The sequence below is a fragment of the Ranitomeya imitator genome, chromosome 4 (genome assembly GCF_032444005.1).
Source record: "Ranitomeya imitator isolate aRanImi1 chromosome 4, aRanImi1.pri, whole genome shotgun sequence".
In the NCBI taxonomy this organism is placed as follows: Eukaryota; Metazoa; Chordata; class Amphibia; order Anura; family Dendrobatidae; genus Ranitomeya; species Ranitomeya imitator.
Window position 1 is genome coordinate 509,822,554 of NC_091285.1, and position 21,146 is coordinate 509,843,699.

At 44.0% G+C, this 21,146-nt stretch overlaps 1 pseudogene; it reads left to right on the top strand.

Annotated features, from left to right (window-relative positions):
- LOC138674576 (transient receptor potential cation channel subfamily M member 7-like) overlaps window positions 1-21,146 on the top strand; it is a 240,306-nt pseudogene that overhangs the window by 92,908 nt on the left and 126,252 nt on the right.

Consider the following 21,146-nt stretch of genomic DNA (forward strand, 5'->3'; position numbering starts at 1 on the left):
CACTGTTTTGGCGCACGGCAGGGCTTGGAAGGGAAGGAGCGCCATTTGACTTTTTGAATCAAAAATTGGCTCCACTCTTTAGCGGACACCATGTCACGTTTGGAGAGCCCCCGTGTGCCTAAAAATTGGAGCTCCCCCACAAGTGACCCCATTTTGGAAACTAGACGCCCCAAGGAACTTATCTAGATGCATAGTGAGCACTTTGAACCCCCAGGTGCTTCACAAATTGATCCGTAAAAATGAAAAAGTACTTTTTTTTCGCAAAAAAATTCTTTTAGCCTCAATTTTTTCATTTTCACATGGGCAACAGGATAAAATGGATCCTAAAATGTGTTGGGCAATTTCTCCTGAGTACACCAATACCTCACATGTGGAGGTAAACCACTGTTTGGACACATGGTAAGGCTCGGAAGGGAAGGAGCGCCATTTGACTTTTTGAATGAAAAATTATTTCCGTCGTTAGCGGACACCATGTCGCGTTTGGATAGCTCCTGTGTGCCTAAACATTGGCGCTCCCCCACAAGTGACCCCATTTTGGAAACTAGACCCCCCAAGGAACTAATTTGGATGCCTAGTGAGCACTTTAAACCCTCAGGTGCTTCACAAATTGATCTGTAAAAATGAAAAAGTAATTTTTTTTCACAAAAAAATTCTTTTCGCCTCAATTTTTTCATTTTCACATGGGCAGTAGGATAAAATGGATCATAAAATTTGTTGGGCAATTTCTCCCGAGTACGCCGATACCTCATATGTGGGGGTAAACCACTGTTTGGGCACTCGGCAGGGCTCGGAAGAGAAGGCGCGCCATTTGACTTTTTGAATGGAAAATTAGCTCCAATTGTTAGCGGACACCATGTCGCGTTTGGAGAGCCCCTGTGTGCCTAAACATTGGAGCTCCCCCACAAGTGACCCCATTTTGGAAACTAGACCCCCCAAGGAACTTATCTAGATGCATATTGAGCACTTTAAACCCCCAGGTGCTTCACAGAAGTTTATAACGCAGAGCCATGAAAATAAAAAATAATTTTTCTTTCCTCAAAAATGATTTTTTAGCCTGGAATTTCCTATTTTGCCAAGGATAATAGGAGAAATTGGACCCCAAATATTGTTGTCCAGTTTGTCCTGAGTACGCTGATACCCCATATGTGGGGGTAAACCACTGTTTGGGCGCACGGCAGGGCTCGGAAGGGATGGCACGCCATTTGGCTTTTTAAATGGAAAATTAGCTCCAATCATTAGCGGACACCATGTCACGTTTGGAGAGCCCCTGTGTGCCTAAACATTGGAGATCCCCCAGAAATGACACCATTTTAGAAACTAGACCCCCAAAGGAACTAATCTAGATGTGTGGTGAGGACTTTGAACCCCCAAGTGCTTCACAGAAGTTTATAACGCAGAGCCATGAAAATAAAAAAAAAAATTATTTTCTCAAAAATGATCTTTTAGCCTGCAATTTTTTATTTTCCCAAGGGTAACAGGAGAAATTTGACCCCAAAAGTTGTTGTCCAGTTTCTCCTGAGTACGCTGATACCCCATATGTGGGGGTAAATCACTGTTTGGGCACATGCCGGGGCTCGGAAGTGAAGTAGTGACGTTTTGAAATGCAGACTTTGATGGAATGCTCTGTGGGCGTCACGTTGCATTTGCAGAGCCCCTGATGTGGCTTAACAGTAGAAACCCCCCACAAGTGACCCCATTTTGGAAACTAGACCCCCAAAGGAACTTATCTAGATGTGTGGTGAGCACTTTGAACCCCCAAGTGCTTCATAGAAGTTTATAATGCAGAGCCGTGAAAATAATAAATACGTTTTCTTTCCTCAAAAATAATTATTTAGCCCAGAATTTTTTAATTTTCCCAAGGGTAACAGGAGAAATTTGACCCCAATATTTGTTGTCCAGTTTCTCCTGAGTACGGTGATACCCCATATGTGGGGGTAAATCACTGTTTGGGCACATGCCGGGGCTCGGAATTGAAGTAGTGACGTTTTGAAATGCAGACTTTGATGGAATGCTCTGCGGGCGTCACGTTGCGTTTGCAGAGCCCCTGATGTGCCTAAACAGTAGAAACCCCCCACAAGTGACCCCATTTTGGAAACTAGACCCTGAAAGGAACTTATCTAGATGTGTGGTGAGCACTTTGAACCCCCAAGTGCTTCATAGAAGTTTATAATGCAGAGCCGTGAAAATAATAAATACGTTTTCTTTCCTCAAAAATAATTATTTAGCCCAGAATTTTTTATTTTCCCAAGGGTTACAGGAGAAATTGGACCCCAAAAGTTGTTGTCCAGTTTCTCCTGAGTACGCTGATACCCCATATGTGGGGGTAAACCACTGTTTGGGCACACGTCGGGGCTCAGAAGGGAAGTAGTGACTTTTGAAATGCAGACTTTGATGGAATGGTCTGCGGGTGTCACGTTGCGTTTGCAGAGCCCCTGGTGTGCCTAAACAGTAGAAACCCCCCACAAGTGACCCCATTTTAGAAACTAGACCCCCCAAGGAACTTATCTAGATATGTGGTGAGCACTTTGAACCCCCAAGTGCTTCACAGACGTTTACAACGCAGAGCCGTGAAAATAAAAAATCATTTTTCTTTCCTCAAAAATTATGTTTTAGCAAGCATTTTTTTAGATTCACAAGGGTAACAGGAGAAATTTGACCCCAGTAATTGTTGCGCAGTTTGTCCTGAGTATGCTGGTACCCCATATGTGGGGGTAAACCACTGTTTGGGCACACGTCAGGGCTCGGAAGTGAGGGAGCACCATTTGACTTTTTGAATACGAGATTGGCTGGAATCAATGGTGGCGCCATGTTGCGTTTGGAGACCCCTGATGTGCCTAAACAGTGGAAACCCCTCAATTCTAACTCCAACACTAACCCCCCCACACCCCTAACCCTAATCCCAACTGTAGCCATAACCCTAATCACAACCCTAACCCCAACACACCCCTAACCACAACACTAACCCCAACACACCCCTAACCCTAACCACAACCCTAATTCCAACCCTAACCCTAAGGCTATGTGCCCACGTTGCGGATTCGTGTGAGATATTTCCGCACCATTTTTGAAAAATCTGCGGGTAAAAGGCACTGTGTTTTACCTGCGGATTTTCCGCGGATTTCCAGTGTTTTTTGTGCGGATTTCACCTGCGGATTCCTATTGAGGAACAGGTGTAAAACGCTGCGGAATCCGCACAAAGAATTGACATGCTGCGGAAAATACAATGCAGCGTTTCCGCGCGGTATTTTCCGCACCATGGGCACAGCGGATTTGGTTTTTCATATGTTTACATGGTACTGTAAACCTGATGGAACACTGCTGCGAATCCGCAGCCAAATCCGCACCGTGTGCACATGGCCTAATTCTAAAGGTATGTGCACACGCTGCGGAAAACGCTGCGGATCCGCAGCAGTTTCCCATGAGTGTACATTTCAATGTAAACCTATGGGAAACAAAAATCGCTGTGCACATGCTGCGGAAAAACTGCACGGAAACGCAGCGGTTTACATTCCGCAGCATGTCACTTCTTTGTGCGGATTCCGCAGCGGTTTTACAACTGCTCCAATAGAAAATCGCAATTGTAAAACCGCAGTGAAATGCGCAGAAAAAAACGCGGTAAATCCGCCATAAATCCGCAGCGGTTTAGCACTGCGGATTTATCAAATCCGCAGCGGAAAAATCCGCAGAGGACCAGAATACGTGTGCACATTCCTAACCCTAACCCTAGCCCTAACCCTACCCCTACCCCTAACCCTAACCCTACCCCTACCCCTAACCCTAACCCTAGCCCTACCCCTACCCCTACCCCTAACCCTAACCCTAACCCTAACCCTAACCCTACCCCTACCCCTAACCCTAACCCTAACCCTATTCTAACATTAGTGGAAAAAAAAAAATTTCTTTATTTTTTTTATTGTCCCTACCTATGGGGGTGACAAAGGGGGGGGTCATTTATTATTTTTTTTATTTTGATCACTGAGATAGATTATATCTCAGTGATCAAAATGCACTTTGGAACGAATCTGCCGGCCGGCAGATTCGGCGGGCGCACTGAGTATGCGCCCGCCATTTTGGAAGATGGCGGCGCCCGGGAGAAGACGGACGGGACCACGGCTGGATCGGTAAGTATGATAGGGTGGGGGGGGACCATGGGGGGGGGGGATCGGAGCACGGGGGGGGGAATCGGAGCGCGGGAGGGGTGGAACGGAGCGCGGGGGGCGTGGAACGGAGCACGGGGGGGCTGGAATGGAGCACGGGGGGGTGGAACGGAGCACGGGGGGGGGTGGATCGGAGTGCAGGGGGGGTGATTGGAGCACGGGGGGGTGATTGGAGCACGGGGGGAGCGGACACGAGCACGGGGGGGAGCGGAGCACAGGACGGAGGGGAGCCGGAGCAGTGTACCGGCCAGATCGGGGGGGTGGGGGGGGCGATCGGAGGGGTGGGGTGGGGGCACACTAGTATTTCCAGCCATGGCCGATGATATTTCAGCATCGGCCATGGCTGGATTGTAATATTTCACCCGTTATAATGGGTGAAATATTACAAATCGCTCTGATTGGCAGTTTCACTTTCAACAGCCAATCAGAGCGATCGTAGCCACGAGGGGGTGAAGCCACCCCCCCTGGGCTAAACTACCACTCCCCCTGTCCCTGCAGATCGGGTGAAATGGGAGTTAACCCTTTCACCCGATCTGCAGGGACGCGATCTTTCCATGACGCCGCATAGGCGTCATGGGTCGGAATGGCACCGACTTTCATGACGCCTACGTGGCGTCATGGGTCGGGAAGGGGTTAAAGGGGTTCTTTGGTTAAAACGCAAGATTCATGTGTTCCACAGGATAGGTGATTGTTTAGGTCCAACCATTAGAAACTGCACAGATAGGAAGACTGCAGAAGTTTTTTCCAATTTAAAATGTAGCGGCAGGTGGGATGTCTGACCACAGCTCAATTTATTCTCTTTGGGGCTTCCAGACAAGTGCAGCCCTCGCAGGCACAGAGTGAATTAATGGATCAGTGGTCAAGTCACACACACCGCTCCAGTCTAATTTGGATAAAAGCTCCACATTTTGCTGATTGGGTCCAAGCAGTCAGACCCCCACCAATCAATACATTATCACTTATTCTGTGGAGGGGTGGTTACTTTTTTCCAGTGGAGAACCCCAGTAGTGCATCTCCGCCGCTGTGATCCAAGTATTTAATCTCCAATGGAAATAAAGAATCTTGTCCTAATTAATACCAGATAGAACAAATTACCTCCATAACACAACACAATCCACTATACCAAGACCAATAATACCACGTACAGGGAAGAAATACCACCACAACATGACCAGACTACATAGTGACCGAATAATACCACATAAAAGGAGAAAATACCACCACACCATGACCATACCACATATTACACGTATATAGCAACCAAATAATACCACATACAAGGAAAAAAACCACCACACCATGACTGGACTACATATTACCACCACATAATGACCGAATAATACCACATTTAAGGGACAAATACTGCCACACCTTGACCAGACCATATAGTGACCGAATAGTACAATACTGATCATCAATACAAACCACAATACTAAAAACACTGTTATTACACCCATGGCATTATATACAAGAGCTCTGTATCTAGTAAGTATAAGTGTACAGGTAATACAGTGATCACCAGTGAATTTATACACAGGAGCTCTGTATATAGTGTCAGTATACAGGTAATTGTTGTGAATTCTGTGGCAGAGTTCACTCCTGTGGTCACAAGTGGTACTTCGGCTGATTCTCTAAGGGATCTTCCGTTTGTGGAGGAAAGTGGTACTGCAGCTTCTGAGTTTCCTCCCTCAGGTGATCTGGTGAGCTCGTTAGCTTCTTCTCTACTTAACTCCACCTGATGCTTTGATCCATGCTTCCTGTCAATGTTCCAGTGTAGGACTTGTTTTTTCCCTGGATCATTCCTGTGGCCTGCTGCTCTGCAAAGCTAAGTTTTGCTTATGTTATTTTGTTGCTATTTTTCAGTCCAGCTTGCTTTATTGGTTTTTCTCGCCTGCTGGAAGCTCTGAGACGCAGAGGGACCACCTCCGTACCGTTAGTCGGTGCGGAGGGTCTTTTTGTCCCCTCTGCGTGGTTATTTATAGGTTTTTGTGCCTACCGCAAAGTTATCTTCCCTATCCTCGTTCTGTTCAGCTAGTCGGGCCTCACTTTGCTAAATCTGTTTCATCTCTATGTTTGTGTTTTCATCTTACTCACAGTCATTATATGTGGGGGGCTGCCTTTTCCTTTGGGGAATTTCTCTGAGGCAAGGTAGGCTTATTTTTCTATCTTCAGGACTAGCTAGTTTCTCAGGCTGTGACGAGGCGCCTAGGTTCTGGTCAGGAGCGCTCCACGGCTACCTTTAGTGTGGTTTGATAGGATTAGGGATTGCGGTCTGCAGAGTTACCACGTGTTCTATTATTTTGGGTTATTGTCAGATCACTGTATGTGCTCTGACCTCCATGTCCATTGTGATTCTGAATTGCCTTTCATAACAGGTAATGTGGTGATCACCAATGACATTATACCCAGGAACTCTGTATATTGCGTCAGTGTACAGGTAATACAGGGATCACCAGTGACATTACATACAGGAGCTCTGTGATGAAAACTAAATCTCCGAACACTAACAAATATTCGGAGGTCACCCGAGCGTGCTCGGGAAAACCCGAGTAACGAGTACACTCGCTCATCACTAACTAGCATAAATAAAAGCTACCTTTTTGTCCAATTTAAATCCTTGCATTAGCTTGATGTATTTGCATGTGAATAAGTATACTGCAGGATGTATATATGGGGAAGCCAGGATGGACATATGGGGGGCCAGGATGGACATATGGAGGGCCAGGATGGATATATGAGGGGGCCAGGATAGATATATGAGGGCGCCAGGATGGATATATGGGGGAGTCAAAATGGATATGTCCTCTATAGCCCTGCGTCGGAGGTCCCGCTCTCAGTCCTCCTGCTCCTGTTTGAGCGCCTGCTGCTGGCAATATTCCTTCTGGCTGATGACCTCCAGACACTCTCCCTCAGCCTGGGCCTCTCTGGGGAACTCGATCAGGTCAGTGCCGGAGTGCTCCCACCAGAACATCACTCATTCTCCATTTTCTTCCTGTGTCCCCCTTGACGGCTGTAGTGGGGCTGTGGAGGTATGTGCGATATCCCAGGGCTGCTCCCAATCAATTAATCTGCACACCTGGCCAGGTGGTAGGGGTGTCGGAGCATCTACAGGCCCTATTAGGGTGTCTCCGGCTACCGGTACAGGGTCGGTCTCCTTACCTGCCGCTGCTGGGTCTCCAGTGCTGGATTTCTCCATTGCAGGCTGGTGTATCGGAAGCTTGCTCCTCTGCTGCTCCAATGGAACCATGACCGCCGGAGCTGACAGCATAGCTCCTCCACCTCGGCTCCAAGAACCTCCGGGTTCATTGCTAACGGCAGGTCTTCTTTCTTCTCCCTTTGGCTGGGGCAGCTTCCTGCTTCCTTCCCATCCTCCGGGTGACTTCTGCTCACCATCTTGCTGGCTGGGTTCTGGGCCACACCTTCCTGCTGCTCCCATGTTCTCTTCTGTGGGTGGTCCTTTCTCCTCCGATTCCTGCCATCCCAGACTAGGAGGCGGACTTCCCTTGTTGATGGACAGATCTCTCGGACATAATAGTATGGTGAGGGGCGGCCATAACTTTTGCTCCATTTTTCCAAGATTCACCCACGACAACACGTCCTTCTCCTCCTGCACGCCATATGGTGCTATAAAGATGGCGGTTTTGGTGGCAATTAGCTGATCAATGATCTCTCAATTAAGCACAGTCTCTTAGGTGCACAAGACCCATTTTAATGGGTCCATCCTGTTCATGACGCCAAGTTTGGAGCGCCCGCTAGGACCCTGTGGTACTCGGGCCTGGTCCGGTGGTCATTAAAGGGGTGGTCCTAGTCCGTGGCACTGAGCATCCAATAAAAGGGGTTTGAGTAAATGGGAAATAAAGTTTATAAAGTTTGTTCGTGAAGCCACCTGTGTTATTCGGTCCGTGCCCTTTCTGGCGCCATGGAAGTGATTCTGAAATGCTACAGGTACAGTTTGCATTCAATATGGTCCCGCTTTTAATACATTTAGGAGGCCGTAATAGCACAGAGAATATAAAAAGCGTAAAGTGGGATTAATGTGGTCTTGCTTCCAACACATTTAGGAGGCTGTAATGGCACATCGAATATAAAAATCGTAGAGTAGGACTGCCCCATTATGAGAATGCCTTGGTGTGTCGGAGTGGCTCAAAGAATTGATCAATTGTTTGCTAAATGTCTCATTTTGATATACAGTTAGAAATTAATATGTGCATGTGCACTTTATGTATTGTGTTATGATTTGGTGGCCTTGGAGCAGCATGAGACGTACTCTGGAGAAGGTGGTCCCTGTACTGACCGCAAACCCTGAACCTAGCAGCGCAACTAGAAGCAGCCGTGGGGGGTACCTAACACTCCCTAGACCCCTCGGCACAGCCTAAGATCTAACTACCCCTAAAGACAGAAACAGGAAACCTATCTTGCCTCAGAGAAAATCCCCAAAGGATAGATAGCCCCCCACAAATATTGACTGTGAGAGGAGAGGGAAATAAAATACGTAGATATGAAATCAGATTTTAGCATAGGAGGCCATACTAGCTAAAAAGAAAGAATAGAACAGAGTACTATGCGGTCAGTATAAAAACACTAGAAAATATCCACCGCAGAAAATACGGATCACCACATCTGACTAAAGACATGGGGGGTATATCTGCATCTCCAGAGAAATAGCTAGGCTGCAAAAAATCCTTCACAGACCAAGCTGGACAAGACAAAAACATGAAAATGCACAGAACTATAAGGTCCACTGCAGGTGGACAGCAAAAACAAAGCCAGGACTTATCTTTGTAGAAAAACACAGCAAACTGGAGAGACCAGCAGGGAAGTGAATCCTTCAAGAACAATGGACAACTGGCACTGACTAAAGGATCCTGCAAAGCTATATACCCCAGTCAGTCCTGCAATTAGTAGATACACATGTCCACTCCTGCAATCCAGGCACAACTGCATTACCCTTTACAACCACCGGAGGGAGCCCAAAAGCTGAATTCACAACAGTATTGTGTTCTGACCATAAGCAGTGCTGGCTTCTCCCCTTTTTCATTTTGCTGTGTTGTAGTCCCTTGCTGCCTTAGGCCTCGCACAAGGTCCTCACTTTCTCTCTGTCCCTTTTAGTAGGACACTACCCGCATGGCAGACAGCGCGAGCCTTTTTACAGGTGTCTCTATGATGACTCCGAGCTCTATGTGCTGCTGTGCCTTCGGGTGTTAATGGTGGGCAGGCGATCTGCAATCTCCTGTCTGCCGGTTTCTGCTGTGGGGCATAGAGTTACCCCCACAACCTCGATCTTCTGGCTACCGGTATTCTGCGCTTCAGCGTGGAGGAAGCTTAGTCACAGCTTTACTTCTCCTGTGATTATCTTCCCCTCTCAATCTTCTACAGACTGCTCTGTTTCTCTTTCTTCCTTCTCGGAGCTGCAGCACCACTTTTCTGCACGGCCCCAGCTTTCCTCTCTCAGACTCTCTCTGCTTCCTCTCGCCTCTGTCCCTCTCACAATCTCCTCTCACAGACTAACTCCTCCCCAAGGCCAGATTATATAGGGAAGGTCCCCTGAATCCGGGTCTCGAGCTCCCCCTTTCTGGTCTGTAGTCAAAACAGTGTTGCATGTACTGGTTACCTAACAATGGGATCAACCAGGAAATAACGTTATTAATACAAAAAAGCACAGCAAGGTAAGACACACATTTAAAAGCATTTAAAAATGAAAAAACAAACACATGGCAAATACGCTACATGCAATACCCCCAGCAAGTGGAAGACAAATGCAAACCAGCACCAAATAAATTATGACACATCGGATAAATGATATGTATACACCTGTCTAATAATGGCTGCCCATCTACTACCAGTTATAAACCACTCATATCATACACTTTAACCACGTAATAGTGCTAGGAACCGGACACCAAGATCCTAAAGGGTTAGCCCAAAGACATGGGCATAGGGCTCCCATCCCACCAGCACGAGCACCTTAATCTCGGCTGCTGCATCTCTGCCCTATGCCCATGTCTTTGGGCTAACCCTTTAGGATCTTGGACCTTAGTATATGTTTTGCTCCCAGGCTTGGGGGTAATATTTGCTGCAACTTCGTGGTACCTATTTTGATGTGGCACTCTTTGGTAAATATATATGGAATATGAAATCGGTGTCCGGTTCCTAGCACTATTTCGTGGTTAAAGTGTATGATATGAGTGGTTTATAACTGATAGTAGAAGGGCAGCCATTATTAGACAGGTGTATATATATAATTTATCCAATGTGTCATAATTTATTTGGTGCTGGTTGGCATTTGTCTTCCACTTGCTGGGGGTATTGCATGTAGCGTATTTGCCACATGTTTGTTTTTTGGTTTTTAAATGCTTTTAAATGTGTGTCTTACCTTGCTGTGCTTTTTGTATTAATAAAGTTATTTCCTGGTTGATCCCATAGTTATGCATATCCTTTTTCTTGTATTATGTCCCATGGTTTCTTCTATATGCATATGGTTGATCCCGGGTTATTCTATTTAGAGTGGTGCCCGCTATTCTCTCTGGTGTATATGTACTGGTTACCTGTTAAAGGAATCCTTCCTCGCTTCCAAGCATGGCATCACCCTCCCCGAGAGGAAAGCAATGCCACTGTAACAACCGGTTACCAGGGGTGTTACACAAAGCCTTTATGAGTGTAGGAGTACATATGTCAACTACACTTTGATCGCAAAATTTGAATGAGGCACTACAGTTGGTGCCTTCAAGGATGTATGGATGACCTTGCTTGTAATTTTTGGAAGGCTTTTCACTTAGTGCATAGTCTTTATGAGTCTAGGAGTACCACTACATGACAATTTGAACAGAATGTGTATGAGGTACTCTTTTATGTCTAATACAGGGTGTACCTGAGTCCCTCATATCACTTTTTTGGCAGTTCTTGCTTCATTCATAAATTACACTGAAATTTTCAATTTTTTACTAAAAATGTCGATTTTGGTTTACTTAAGTAATTTATTTATAATTCTTTTTAAATTGTGTCTTATATAAAAGTCATTATACAGGAAAGAATGTTCCTTAACATTTTTTTTTTTCATTTAAATGCCAATTTCTTGTCGATTTTGAATGTTTTATTGTCAGTCCTTAAAGTGGAGTAGAAGTGTGACACCATTGATAGTGATCGGGGAGTCAGATATACTTCAAGGTGTCTTCCCCATGCTGTTCTCTTTCCATTCAGTACTTTTTCCATCGATTTCAACATTTTCACTACCTGTCAGACCTCTTTGTAGGGTCTTCCGGAAAAACGCTCGGCTTTCTCATTGACTTCCATTACACTCGTAACAAGAATCCGAGCATTAGGGATTGCTCGGTTTGAGGAACGAGCACCTGAGCATTTTAGTGCTTGCTCATCTCTAGTGGGAACCTTTACACTGAAGATGCATAAACTGATGTCACTAAACAGGAATAAGTATTACAGTTATGTCACAGAACATACATAATAAAAACAGTGATATAAGAGAGGTACATCCAGCTGTAATAGGCACTGGCATCGGCGGGCCCCCTCTCTCACAGTCGTTATGCCACTGGCTACAGTATGTCACTACAATTTACTCACAATTATGTCAATGGTTTCAAAGAACATGAAAATAAAATGATGTGAGATTTAGTGGATTAATGGGAATCTGTCAGCAGGATTTCACACCACAAACTAATTATATGTGCATGTAGCTTTTTCCAAGACAAGTTATTCACATGTATTCCCTGCCCATTGCTGCCTCCTCCTGCTTGACTGATAGCTTCTTTGCCTGCGGTGGCGCTGACGGGAAATAGAGCTGGTTTGACAGAGGCTTCAAATCTACAATATCTCTTCAACCTCATTTGCATATCAACTTATCATACTTGTCTTTAAAAGAGCTACGCTAATGCTTTTTGGCTTTGCCCGCAGTTGGGCAAAGCATACTGCGCGTGCGCAAGGCGAGATTGCACTGCGCACGCGGGTACTACGGAGGAAACCTAATCAAATTCAAGACAATATTGCAGCCAGCGGGAAAGGAAAAGCATTAGCGCACATGTGCCGACGCACTATGTCCCGGAAGTATTTCGCTGTGTTCCAGGACATAGTGCGCCGGCACATGCGCATTAATGCTTTTCGGCTTTGCCCGCAGTTGGGCAAAGCATACTGCGCGTGCGCAAGGCGAGATTGCATTGCGCATGCGTGTACTACGGAGGAAACCTAGTCAAATTTAAGACAATATTGCGGCCAGCGGGAAAGGAAGGGGTGCATGAAAGAACAGAAAACACCGCCCATCTGACCATTAACAGAGCCCGCCAAATTCAGGTGACAGAGTCCCTTTAAAAATAGCATGTGTAGGGCAGCACCTCACCCGAAATAAATTGATATGAAGATAGTGGTTGCAGGCATGCCAAAAAGAAGATGATCCCAATCCTCAAGAATATCCAAAAGGTGAAGAGAGTGACAACAGCTTCCACAATAGCAAAAATTATATTTTTCTTTTTTATTACATTATATAATACTTAAGTCTTTATCAAGCCATTTGGATATTCTCAAAAGGTTGTGCAATCAAATATCAAGTTAAGAGTACCTTCATTTTTGTCATTAGTTTGTTTAAAAAAAAGCAAAAAACTTCTGTTGAACCACAATTCAAAAGCAATGTCTGATTTTCATTAATTGATATTAAGTAAATTTAAATTGAAAATTACTTTTGTAAGGGTATGTGTCCGCGGGCCGGTTTACATCCGGATTAGCTGCGGATTCAACGCTGCATACAACCACAGCGTTTAACCCATAGCGTCCAGATGTTACCGCATAGTGGAGGGGATTTTATGAAATCCTGTCTGCACTATGTGTGCGAACATGCACCCGGCGGCCCTCCGTTTACGGACATGCGGCGCGTCTTTTTAGAACGCAGCATGTCTGTTTACCTTGCAGCGACACTCCGTCGCCGCAAGGTAAATCACAGGGCCCTATGTATGGGGTGCGGAGATTCAGGATGTGTGCAATGAACACATCCGGAATCACCGTGCGTTCAGAAGGGGGCGGCGCTTTGGGCGGAGCGGGTTTTCCGCTCCGTCCAAAGCGCCGTTTATCCGGACAGTGGACAGGTACCCTAAGTTTCAAGTTATTTCAGTGACCATTGTGGGGTTTTTCCTGTGTCAACAGAAGGGTACCAACAATTTTTACCAAATGTGTAGGTTATAAGTACATTGATTTAACATTAATGACTTATGCAGTGATTTATCCAGTGATTTCCCAATACACGAGTTGAGAAAACTTGGTAATTGGGATAACAGATAAAACATGTACATACACACAAAGCAGAGGGGCATAAGGGCCTACACAGGCACAAGTGCGACTGCAGTTTCTGCAACCCCATATTTACAGCCATGCAGATGCATAAAAATATACAATAAGAGCAAATGAAAAAATTGATAATAATAAGATATTTCCAAAAAGATGTAAAAAAATGGATTTATTTGATTCTGGGAATAATATAAAGCTTTAAGGTAGATACTGAGGAATTGGTATTTAGGCCATATCGCTTTTAATTATTCAAATTTATTTTTCAGAACTGTATGCAAAAGTCAGTCAGTGCCTCTCAAAGCAAAGAAACCTTCGGCAAAACACAAAGAAGAGAAAAGACAAGGCATAATCACTTTCTTCAAACAGCGCAGCCCTATAAAGCTAAGGTACCCAAAAGTATTGCAGAACAATGATAGCTAGCACAGACAACTGAAGAATTATGATGGCTCAAACTTAGACAATGGCCTTGATTCATCATTTCCAGCGTTTTTAAAGTCACTTTTCTGTCTTGTAGTATTCTTTGCGCCATATTCTTCAAAATGGTTCGCAAATTAATAATAATAATAATAATAATAATCTTTATTTTTATATAGCACTAACATATTCCGCAGTTTTCACACATTATCATCGCTGTCCCCGTTGGGGCTCACAATCTAAATTCCCTATCAGTATTTGGAGTGTGGGAGGAAACCGGAGTACCCGGAGGAAACCCAGGCAAACACCGAGAGAACATACAAACTCTTTGCATATGTTGTCCTTGGTGGGGTTTGAATCCAGGACTCCAACGCTGCAAGGCTGCGCCACCGTGCTGCCCATTGCAAATTGTGTGCAACATCAAAATTCATTTTTATTTTTGTCTTTATCTTTTGTTTTTGACTCTTTAATGTAAAAATTCACAAAATATCATGCAAAAATTGCAGCAAAATAACTGGCATACTTAAATTTACTACAAGAGGAGACTGGGGTACATTTGAAACAAATTTTGCTACTTTTTAAAAAGATGCAATTGATGAATCAGCCAAAAACATCTGGAAACCCCAAACTCGGCCCACAATTGCAAACATAAAAAAAAACAGGCAAACTCATAAAATAGTCTTAAAAATGTCAAGAAGGAAGAATTAGGAGCAAATAAAAAACAGGTGATAAAACCCTAAAATCAGACAAAGAGCAGCTGCAAATGCAATAATGAATTGGGCCCAATGTCTCTAAGTACAAGTCAGCCCAGCAGATATCCCCTACATATAACTAATTTTCCTGGTTACTTATTTATAGGATAGTGGATGTGAAAAAGAGAATCTGCAAATGTCATGTAAAGCTGGAACTCTTGGAACTGGGGATGATAACGAGAGACCTTTCCATTATCCATTTAATGATCTTCTGATCTGGGCAGTGTTAATGAAGAGACAAAAGATGGCGCTCTTCTTCTGGCAACGTGACGAAGAATCCATGGCCAAGGCATTGGTTGCAAGATGTCTTTACAAAGCTATGTCCCATGAGGCTCGACAGTGGGACATCTTTGATGATACACCTGAAAAATTAAAAGCCTACTCCACGTAACTGCAAATATTTTATAGTGTTTTATCTGTTCAACTACTGCAAAATAGACCATTACTAATTATTAAAATATATATACATATACCTTAATATTATATACACACAATGACAGTGTGTAACACCTTTCAGCACCTTTACATACTATGTATACCGACTGTCCTCTCTGAGAAGATAGTCGTTAGAACATTTTTAATTCCACTTTGTTTGGTCTTCTCAATGAGGTTTCACTGTATAGTATGTTTCTGTATGTATTTTTCTAATATATAGACATACTGTATGTATTTCTTATATTTTCTCTTTGTCCTGTATTTAGAGAATTTGGGAACCTTGCAATAGAACTCCTGGATAAAACCTATAAACAGAATGAAATAATGACAATGAAACTTCTAACATATCAGCTGACCAACTGGAGTAATCTAACTTGCCTTAAACTCGCTGTTTCTGGAAAACTTCGATCATTTGTTTCCCACGCGTGCACTCAGAAACTGCTGACAGATATGTGGATAGGACGCCTGAATCTAAGGAAAAATAATTGGTGTAAGGTAACTGTTATGGTTTTATTTGGGGATATTTACTATACAAAAACAGCAATTTATGAGGAAATATAAAAAAAAGTTTACACTCCATTTGTTTATACCAAGGTTCTCATGAACAGTGGGTGTTCATATGAGTGGACATGTAAATAATTATTTGGCGGGGTCACAGTACATAGGTGAAATCACAGAAGCACATACCTCCAAACAAGGAGAAGGATATGTATTGCGGCATGGACACCGTAATTGTGCCTCTGTTGAAGACCCTTGGTTTTCTCACCCACTAAGATAACACTGTCATGGTCCCATAAAGTGTAATTTCCTCAAAAATGCACACACACCCAGTATGATACCCCCACAGTGAATTCTCCCCACAGTACCACCACAAGCGTAGTATTATGACACCACAATGCTCTCAACACAGTATGAGGTCCCCACAATACCTCCATCCAGTGGCGTAACTTGAAACTCATGGGCCCCGATGCAAAAGCTCCCACGTGGCTCCCAAATATTTTGACTTTTTAATAGCAATAGTCTTTTTCCCCTTGGCTCCAGGTCCCGGGTGTGATTGCAACCCCTGCACCCGTTCTAGTTACACCCCTGCCTCCAACTTAGTATAATGCACCCAGAGCCCCAACACATGATTATGAGTGTGATTCCCCTATAGTGTCCCCCATAAAGTATGATATCCCCAGTGTTTCCACTAACATATCACCACAGTGACCCACACACCGTAAGATGATGGCACAGTGACTCACACACAGTATGATGCCCCTACAGTCCTCCACTCAGTATGATGCCCCTACAGTAGCCCTCTCCCACAGTATGATGCCCTCACAGTAACCACTTAAACAATATGATGCCGTAAGTCACCAGCCCACACACATTATGATGCCCCACAGTTTCTCACACAATATAATCACTCCCACAACTCCTCACACAGTATGAAACACCACATCATGATCCACCTATAGCTTTCTAGACAGTATGATACTGTATGACACAGTATAGTGTCTCCACATCCACCACAAAGTATGATTAACTAAAAAATGAAAAAATAAATAAACCAATGGCAAAATTGGTGTTTGTTTCTTTCCCATGAAGAGTTAATAAAAGTTAGTTGATAAGTCATATGGAACCCAAAACGGTGCCACCGATAAATACAATTTCTCCCCACAAAGAAAAAAAACAAACCTTCAGGTCAAAGGAAAATATAATTGTTATGACCCTTTGAATGCAACTATAATCAAACAAACAAAAAATGCTTTGTTCTGAGGACCCAACATGAGTCCTAAAAGAATTAATATATTGACCATATTTGCATCATTTTCTCCAGGTGATTATTGGCATTCTGCTTCCACCAGTAATACCATTGTTGGAATACAAATCAAGAGCACAAATGTCCCATATTCCTGTGTCCCAAGATGCTCATGAGATGATTGTAAATGAAAATCCAGTGGTGAAGTTTTCTGTAGAAGGAGGTGTTGAGGTAAAGTCTAATTATTAAGCAGTCACTATGTCAAAAATGTCCCTCTGACTGTTAATCTGGCTTAGGATGCAGAATGATATCGTGAATAGTCATTTTACTTCTTATTCTTCATATTAATATGCTATGGATGCTTGTCAATTGCATTCCCTCCCCCCCAATGTAACTAGTCACTAACATAAAAAATAATAGAAGCATTATTCTTAATTTAAAGTTAAATAGAATCTTTCAAAGCAAAAATATTAATTTTCACCACGTCAGTTAAAATCTAATTAGGTTGGTCAGTATCAACTCTTGATACTATAGTATCTTTAATCTTTATGTATATCTGTAGAAATACAAGTACAGACTGTACGATGTATATTTTAGGGTATTCAAAAAGGAGCCCAATTGTTTGATGGATTTGAAGAATATGTTCCTGGCTTGAGAATGAAAGGAAAAGCTCACCGTCTTCCACTGGCGCAGAAATATTTTGCATTCTACCACGCACCAATTGTGAAGTTCTGGTTTAACACGGTAAACCAACTTTTTATTTAATCGTCATTTATAATTTTTGTCCTTTTATATCATACTAGATGGCAGCCCGATTCTAAAGAATCGGGAGTCTAGAATCCATATATACTTTATTTATTCAAATGTAAGAATAATACAATTAATAAATAATAGTAAGAAAGAACAAAAATAATAGGCAGTATATGGAGAAAACACCAAACAAAAGTTCAAAATTGGTGTGAAAATGTCACTGAACCACTTCACAACTAAATATATATAGTTTTGGTAAATGGTATTATCATTTTTTTGACGAAATTCGGCAGGAGCTTGAAGAGCAACGTCACTGGGCCCGCCTCCACGCAGTAGAAACTTGCTGTGAGGTAAAAATTCAAATATCACACCAAAATGGCAGGCGGAGTGTGTCACAGTACGGCACGTTTCTGATTGGTCGCTCACAGCAGGCGGCAACCAATCAGACACTGGACACTGTTGACGTCACTTATCTCCGGACATTAGCTCCGGACATTAGCTCCGGACATTATCTCCGCACATTAGCTCCGGACATTAGCTCCGGACAAAGCCACGGAAGTTGGCACAAATTGCAGGAAGTAGTATTCTAGGCAATTAATCTCCGGACATTAGCTCCGGACATTAGCTCCGGACATTAGCTCCGGACATTAGCTCCGGACAAAGCCACGGAAGTTGGCACAAATTGCAGGAAGTAGTATTCTAGGCAATTATATATTAGATACTGTAGAAAAAACTTCTTCTACCTCTAAAATATATTTAATGAATCCGCTCCATTACAAATCTTGAGTAAACCAAAATGATTGTACATGTCCTCATAATATCCTGTTGGACTACTGTAACATCCTCCTCTGCGGCTTCCTCCCTAACCCACTTCTTGTTCTAACTCTTCTAGTGACAATGACATACAAGGCCGTCCACAACGTGTTCTCTCTATATTGTGCATCTCTAATCAACTGAAAACCTTCCAGCATGTTATATCTAGTCCTCGTTACAAAGCTTGATTCTTAATTGGGGCACACAGAAATCATGGGTGAAGTCTGGTGCCATCTGGACACTAACACTAATAATTCACCTTAAAAACAAAATTTGGCACCTCCCCAGCAGACTACACCTAGCCTACTGACACCAAGCTACTCGTTTTAGCACAGTGTCACATATGAGATAGACAGGGATGTGAGTTTCAGACCAGTTTCTGCCTGTGGCTTGTCATGTTAAGAACTAACCTCACTCTTATTTTCCTTTAAATTGGGTAACAGAAAAGCGTGGCCAACTCTGCGTCACCTCAGTAAGCGACTTAGAGTACAGACTAGAGTGGTTAGTCTGTATCCTCTCTTGTCAGGAGGGTGGACCATAGTACATCAACAAAAGTAAACAATCAGATACCATGAAGGACTGTCCTTTTGCATTTTGAATCCTGCTTGCACCCTGAGTGTGGCACACTGTATGGAAGAGAAGATGGAGCCAGGACTTCCAGGACCACAAATCACATCTCTTCAGGACAATTAAAGCACCACTCCAGTGTTTTTTTTATATTGCACCCCTGGAGTGGTGCTTTAAATGTATTTCCCCTGGCCCCTGCCTCATATTCACTTGCTGCTGCCTTCATCCTTTTCCAGTGTTGCTTCTGTCGGCCTCCAGTGAAAAGTGAACTGCCAGCTGCTCCACTGTTTCATGGAGCGCGCTAGAGGTCACTTTTCAATACTTCTCTATGAGAGCCTGATTCTGGCTCTCATAGAGTTGCGTTAAGCTCTTGTGATGTACCTTCTGACTTCCAGACAGTCAGAAGTTACGTGCATAAGATGGCTCCGCAGGATTGGAGCAGTGTCGGTTAAAGGTGAAGCTGTCAGAAAGTGAGTATAAGAACGGGGCAGGGGGCTTACATTTAAAGCTCCACTCCAGTACTGAAATAAAAACTGCTGGAGTGGTGCCTAAGATATGTGCCTTAGTGGGGCCCTTTGTTGCACTGGCGTTCCCTGTAGTCTTTTCTGCAACATCTTTGTCACAGAGTCATGGCATTCCCGTGGCAGTCTAGTAGCAGGACATACAAGTTTCTTTAACTCTCTTCATATTTTGCGCTCTTCCTTCTGTCTTCTGGGCATTCCCTCTGTTGTGAATTCTGTGGTCAAGCTCCCTCCTGTGGTCATGAGTGGTACTTCGGCTGGTTCTGTCTATGAGCTTCCTCTGGTGGATGTGAGTGGGGCTGCGGCTTCTGAGTTTCCTTCCTCAGGTGACGAGGTTAAGTCGTTAGGTGCTGCTCTATTTAACTCCACCTAGTTCTTTGTTCCTGGCCTCCAGTCAATGTTCCAGTATTGGTCTAGCTCTCTCCTGGATCGTTCTTGTGGCCTGTCTGCCCTGCATAAGCTAAGTTTTGCTTGTGTTACTTTTGTTTGCTATATTTTCTGTCCAGCTTGCTATATTGGTTTTTCATGCTTGCTGGAAGCTCTGTGTTATGAATAGGTAATTCAGAACCACAATGGACCTTGAAGTTCAGAGCACACAAGTGACCTGACAAAAACCACAAAACATAGGACGAACTCTGAGACGTGGAAACTCTGCTGACCGCAATCCCTAAACCTATCAAACCACACTAGAGGTAGCCGTGGATTGCGCCTAACGCTCCCTATGCAACTCGGCACAGCCTGAGAAACTAGCTAGTCCTTAAGATAGAAAAATAAGCCTACCTTGCCTCAGAGAAATTCCCCAAAGGAAAAGGCAGCCCCCCACATATAATGACGGTGAGTTAAGATGAAAATACAAACACAGGGATGAAATAGATTTAGCAAAGTGAGGCCCGACTTACTGAATAGACCGAGGATAGGAAAGATAGCTTTGCGGTCAACACAAAAACCTACAAACAACCACGCAGAGGGGCAAAAAGACTAACGGTACGGAGGTGCTCCCTCTGCGTCTCATAGCTTCCAGCAAGCAAGCAAAACCAAAAAAGCAAGCTGGACAGAAAATATAGCAACAAAGTAACACAAGCAGAACTTAGCTTATGCTGAGCAAACAGGCCACAGGAACGATCCAGGAGGAAGCAAGACCAATACTAGAACATTGACTGGAGGCCAGGATCAAAGCACTAGGTGGAGTTAAATAGAGCAGCACCTAACGACTTAACCTCATAACCTGAGGAAGGAAACTCAGAAGCCGCAGTACCACTCGTGACCACAGGAGGGAGCTTGATCACAGAATTCACAACAGTACCCCCCCCCCCTTGAGGAGGGGTCACTGAACCCTCACCAGAGCCCCCAGGCCGACCAGGATGAGCCATATGAAAGGCACGAACAAGATCGGCAGCATGGACATCAGAGGCAAAGACCCAGGAATTATCTTCCTGACCATAACCCTTCCACTTAACCAGATACTGGAGTTTCCGTCTCGAAACACGAGAATCCAAAATCTTCTCCACTATATACTCCAACTCCCCCTCCACCAAAACCGGGGCAGGAGGATCAACAGATGGAACCACAGGCGCCACGTATCTCCGCAACAATGACCTATGGAATACGTTATGGATGGAAAAAGAATCTGGAAGGGTCAAACGAAAAGACACAGGATTAAGAACCTCAGAAATCCTATACGGACCAATGAAACGAGGCTTAAACTTAGGAG